Genomic DNA, 6,419 nt, shown 5'->3' with positions numbered 1-6,419 from the left:
ACATATAGCACGTTGCTGTAAGCAAGCACATTCTCATTCAAAGATGCAAGTTACTAAGTAGGAACAAGTTTGTATAGGTATTACAAAGATGCCCAGAACTGAGCTAAACTTGGTATGTGTCCAATCCTAGAAATAACTTCATGCCCCATCTCCCTTCCTTCCAGCTAGTAAGGATCACATAATTCCTAACAAAGTTTTGACACAGATTCCCAATTCGGGCATTCAGAACATATAGCACGTTGCTGTAAGCAAGCACATTCTCATTCAAAGTTGCAAGTTACTATGTAGGAACAAGTTTGTATAGGTATTTCAAAGATGCCCAGAACTGAGCTAAACTTGGTATGTGTCCAACTCCTAGAAATAACTTCATGCCCCATCTCCCTTACTTCCAGCTAGTAAGGATCACATAATTCCTAACAAAGTTTTGACACAGATTCCCTAATCGGGCATTCAGAACATATAGGACGTTGCTGCAAGCAAGCACATTCTCATTCAAAGTTGCAAGTTACTATGTAGTAACAAGTTTGTATAGGTATTTCAAAGATGCCCAGAACTGAGCTAAACTTGGTATGTCTCCAACTCCAAGAAATAACTTCATGCCCCATCTCCCTTCCTTCCAGCTAGTAAGGATCACATAATTCCTAACAAAGTTTTGACACAGATTCCCAATTCGGGCATTCAGAACATATAGCACGTTGCTGTAAGCAAGCACATTCTCATTCAAAGTTGCAAGTTACTATGTAGGAACAAGTTTGTATAGGTATTTCAAAGATGCCCAGAACTGAGCTAAACTTGGTATGTGTCCAACTCCTAGAAATAACTTCATGCCCCATCTCCCTTACTTCCAGCTAGTAAGGATCACATAATTCCTAACAAAGTTTTGACACAGATTCCCAATTCGGGCATTCAGAACATATAGCACGTTGCTGTAAGCAAGCACATTTTCATTCAAAGTTGCAAGTTACTATGTAGGAACAAGTTTGTATAGGTATTTCAAAGATGCCCAGAACTGAGCTAAACTTGGTATGTGTCCAACTCCTAGAAATACCTTCATGCCCCATCTCCTTTACTTCCAGCTAGTAAGGATCACATAATTCCTAACAGTTTTGGCACAGATTCCCAATTCGGGCATTCAGAACATATAGCACGTTGCTGTAAGCAAGCACATTCTCATTCAAAGATGCAAGTTACTATGTAGGAACAAGTTTGTATAGGTATTTCAAAGATGCCCAGAACTGAGCTAAACTTGGTATGTGTCCAACTCCTAGAAATAACTTCATGCCCCATCTCCCTTACCTCCAGCTAGTAAGGATCACATAATTCCTAACAAAGTTTTGACACATATTGCCAATTCGGGCGCTCAGAACATATAGCACGTTGCTGTAAGCAAGCACATTCTCATTCAAAGATGCAAGTTACTATGTAGGAACAAGTTTGTATAGGTATTTCAAAGATGCCCAGAACTGAGCTAAACTTGGTATGTGTCCAACTCCTAGAGATAACTTCATGCCCCATCTCCCTTACTTCCAGCTAGTAAGGATCACATAATTCCTAACACAGTTTTGACACAGATTCCCAATTCGGGCATTCAGAACATATAGCACGTTGCTGTAAGCAAGCACATTTTCATTCAAAGTTGCAAGTTACTATTTAGGAACAAGTTTGTATAGGTATTTCAAAGATGCCCAGAACTGAGCTAAACTTGGTATGTGTCCAACTCCTAGAAATAACTTCATGCCCCATCTCCCTTACTTCCAGCTAGTAAGGATCACATAATTCCTAACAAAGTTTTGACACAGATTCCCAATTCGGGCATTCAGAACATATAGCACGTTGCTGTAAGCAAGCACATTCTCATTCAAAGATGCAAGTTACTATGTAGGAACAAGTTTGTATAGGTATTTCAAAGATGCCCAGAACTGAGCTAAACTTGGTATCTGTCCAACTCCTAGAAATAACTTCATGCCCCATCTACCTTACTTCCAGCTAGTAAGGATCACATAATTCCTAACAAAGTTTTGACACAGATTCCCAATTCGGGCATTCAGAACATATAGTACGTTGCTGTAAGCAAGCACATTCTCATTCAAAGTTGCAAGTTACTATGTAGGAACAAGTTTGTATAGGTATTTCAAAGATGCCCAGAACTGAGCTAAACTTGGTATGTGTCCAACTCCTAGAAATAACTTCATGTCCCATCTCCCTTACTTCCAGCTAGTAAGGATCACATAATTCCTAACAAAGTTTTGACACAGATTCCCTATTCGGGCATTCAGAACATATAGCACGTTGCTGCAAGCAAGCACATTCTCATTCAAAGATGCAAGTTACTATGTAGGAACAAGTTTGTATAGGTATTTCAAAGATGCCCAGAACTGAGCTAAACGTTGCATGTGTCCAACTCCTAGAAATAACTTCATGCCCCATCTCCCTTACTTCCAGCTAGTAAGGATCACATAATTCCTAACAAAGTTTTGACACAGATTCCCTATTCGGGCATTCAGAACATATAGCACGTTGCTGCAAGCAAGCACATTTTCATTCAAAGATGCAAGTTACTATGGAGGAACAAGTTTGTATAGGTATTTCAAAGATGCCCAGAACTGAGCTAAACTTGGTATGTGTCCAACTCCTAGAAATAACTTCATGCCCCATCTCCCTTACTTCCAGCTAGTAAGGATCACATAATTCCTAACAAAGTTTTGACAGAGATTGCCAATTCGGGCATTCAGAACATATAGCACGTTGCTGTAAGCAAGCACATTCTCATTCAAAGATGCAAGTTACTATGTAGGAACAAGTTTGTATAGGTATTACAAAGATGCCCAGAACTGAGCTAAACTTGGTATGTGTCCAATCCTAGAAATAACTTCATGCCCCATCTCCCTTCCTTCCAGCTAGTAAGGATCACATAATTCCTAACAAAGTTTTGACACAGATTCCCAATTCGGGCATTCAGAACATATAGCACGTTGCTGTAAGCAAGCACATTCTCATTCAAAGTTGCAAGTTACTATGTAGGAACAAGTTTGTATAGGTATTTCAAAGATGCCCAGAACTGAGCTAAACTTGGTATGTGTCCAACTCCTAGAAATAACTTCATGCCCCATCTCCCTTACTTCCAGCTAGTAAGGATCACATAATTCCTAACAACGTTTTGACACAGATTCCCAATTCGGGCATTCAGAACATATAGCACGTTGCTGTAAGCAAGCACATTCTCATTCAAAGTTGCAAGTTACTATGTAGGAACAAGTTTGTATAGGTATTTCAAAGATGCCCAGAACTGAGCTAAACTTGGTATGTGTCCAACTCCTAGAAATACCTTCATGCCCCATCTCCTTTACTTCCAGCTAGTAAGGATCACATAATTCCTAACAGTTTTGGCACAGATTCCCAATTCGGGCATTCAGAACATATAGCACGTTGCTGTAAGCAAGCACATTCTCATTCAAAGATGCAAGTTACTATGTAGGAACAAGTTTGTATAGGTATTTCAAAGATGCCCAGAACTGAGCTAAACTTGGTATGTGTCCAACTCCTAGAAATAACTTCATGCCCCATCTCCCTTACTTCCAGCTAGTAAGGATCACATAATTCCTAACAAAGTTTTGACACATATTGCCAATTCGGGCGCTCAGAACATATAGCACATTGCTGTAAGCAAGCACATTCTCATTCAAAGATGCAAGTTACTATGTAGGAACAAGTTTGTATAGGTATTTCAAAGATGCCCAGAACTGAGCTAAACTTGGTATGTGTCCAACTCCTAGAAATAAGTTCATGCCCCATCTCCCTTACTTCCAGCTAGTAAGGATCACATAATTCCTAACAAAGTTTTGACACAGATTCCCAATTCGGGCATTCAGAACATATAGTACGTTGCTGTAAGCAAGCACATTCTCATTCAAAGTTGCAAGTTACTATGTAGGAACAAGTTTGTATAGGTATTTCAAAGATGCCCAGAACTGAGCTAAACTTGGTATGTGTCCAACTCCTAGAAATAACTTCATGTCCCATCTCCCTTACTTCCAGCTAGTAAGGATCACATAATTCCTAACAAAGTTTTGACACAGATTCCCTATTCGGGCATTCAGAACATATAGCACGTTGCTGCAAGCAAGCACATTCTCATTCAAAGATGCAAGTTACTATGTAGGAACAAGTTTGTATAGGTATTTCAAAGATGCCCAGAACTGAGCTAAACTTGGTATGTGTCCAACTCCTAGAAATAACTTCATGCCCCATCTCCCTTACTTCCAGCTAGTAAGGATCACATAATTCCTAACAAAGTTTTGACACAGATTCCCTATTCGGGCATTCAGAACATATAGCACGTTGCTGCAAGCAAGCACATTTTCATTCAAAGATGTAAGTTACTATGGAGGAACAAGTTTGTATAGGTATTTCAAAGATGCCCAGAACTGAGCTAAACTTGGTATGTGTCCAACTCCTAGAAATAACTTCATGCCCCATCTCCCTTACTTCCAGCTAGTAAGGATCACATAATTCCTAACAAAGTTTTGACACAGATTGCCAATTCGGGCATTCAGAACATATAGCACGTTGCTGTAAGCAAGCACATTCTCATTCAAAGATGCAAGTTACTATGTAGGAACAAGTTTGTATAGGTATTACAAAGATGCCCAGAACTGAGCTAAACTTGGTATGTGTCCAATCCTAGAAATAACTTCATGCCCCATCTCCCTTACTTCCAGCTAGTAAGGATCACATAATTCCTAACAAAGTTTTGACACAGATTCCCAATTCGGGCATTCAGAACATATAGCACGTTGCTGTAAGCAAGCACATTCTCATTCAAAGTTGCAAGTTACTATGTAGGAACAAGTTTGTATAGGTATTTCAAAGATGCCCAGAACGGAGCTAAACTTGGTATGTGTCCAACTCCTAGAAATAACTTCATGCCCCATCTCCCTTACTTCCAGCTAGTAAGGATCACATAATTCCTAACAAAGTTTTGACACAGATTCCCTATTCGGGCATTCAGAACATATAGCACGTTGCTGCAAGCAAGCACATTCTCATTCAAAGTTGCAAGTTACTATGTAGGAACAAGTTTGTATAGGTATTTCAAAGATGCCCAGAACTGAGCTAAACTTGGTATGTCTCCAACTCCAAGAAATAACTTCATGCCCCATCTCCCTTACTTCCAGCTAGTAAGGATCACATAATTCCTAACAAAGTTTTGACACAGATTCCCAATTCGGGCATTCAGAACATATAGCACGTTGCTGTAAGCAAGCACATTCTCATTCAAAGTTGCAAGTTACTATGTAGGAACAAGTTTGTATAGGTATTTCAAAGATGCCCAGAACGGAGCTAAACTTGGTATGTGTCCAACTCCTAGAAATAACTTCATGCCCCATCTCCCTTACTTCCAGCTAGTAAGGATCACATAATTCCTAACAAAGTTTTGACACAGATTCCCTATTCGGGCATTCAGAACATATAGCACGTTGCTGCAAGCAAGCACATTCTCATTCAAAGTTGCAAGTTACTATGTAGGAACAAGTTTGTATAGGTATTTCAAAGATGCCCAGAACTGAGCTAAACTTGGTATGTCTCCAACTCCAAGAAATAACTTCATGCCCCATCTCCCTTCCTTCCAGCTAGTAAGGATCACATAATTCCTAACAAAGTTTTGACACAGATTCCCAATTCGGGCATTCAGAACATATAGCACGTTGCTGTAAGCAAGCACATTCTCATTCAAAGTTGCAAGTTACTATGTAGGAACAAGTTTGTATAGGTATTTCAAAGATGCCCAGAACTGAGCTAAACTTGGTATGTGTCCAACTCCTAGAAATAACTTCATTCCCCATCTCCCTTACTTCCAGCTAGTAAGGATCACATAATTCCTAACAATGTTTTCACACAGATTCCCAATTCGGGCATTCAGAACATATAGCACGTTGGTGTAAGCAAGCACATTTTCATTCAAAGTTGCAAGTTACTATGTAGGAACAAGTTTGTATAGGTATTTCAAAGATGCCCAGAACTGAGCTAAACTTGGTATGTGTCCAACTCCTAGAAATAACTTCATGCCCCATCTCCCTTACTTCCAGCTAGTAAGGATCACATAATTCCTAACAAAGTTTTGACACAGATTCCCAATTCGGGCATTCAGAACATATATCACGTTGCTGTAAGCAAGCACATTTTCATTCAAAGTTGCAAGTTACTATGTAGGAACAAGTTTGTATAGGTATTTCAAAGATGCCCAGAACTGAGCTAAACTTGGTATGTGTCCAACTCCTAGAAATACCTTCATGCCCCATCTCCTTTACTTCCAGCTAGTAAGGATCACATAATTCCTAACAGTTTTGGCACAGATTCCCCATTCGGGCATTCAGAACATATAGCACGTTGCTGTAAGCAAGCACATTCTCATTCAAAGA

This window comes from Diceros bicornis, chromosome 27, assembly GCF_020826845.1.
Source record: "Diceros bicornis minor isolate mBicDic1 chromosome 27, mDicBic1.mat.cur, whole genome shotgun sequence".
Lineage (NCBI taxonomy): Eukaryota > Metazoa > Chordata > Mammalia > Perissodactyla > Rhinocerotidae > Diceros > Diceros bicornis.
Note: the sequence above shows the minus strand (reverse complement) of the source record.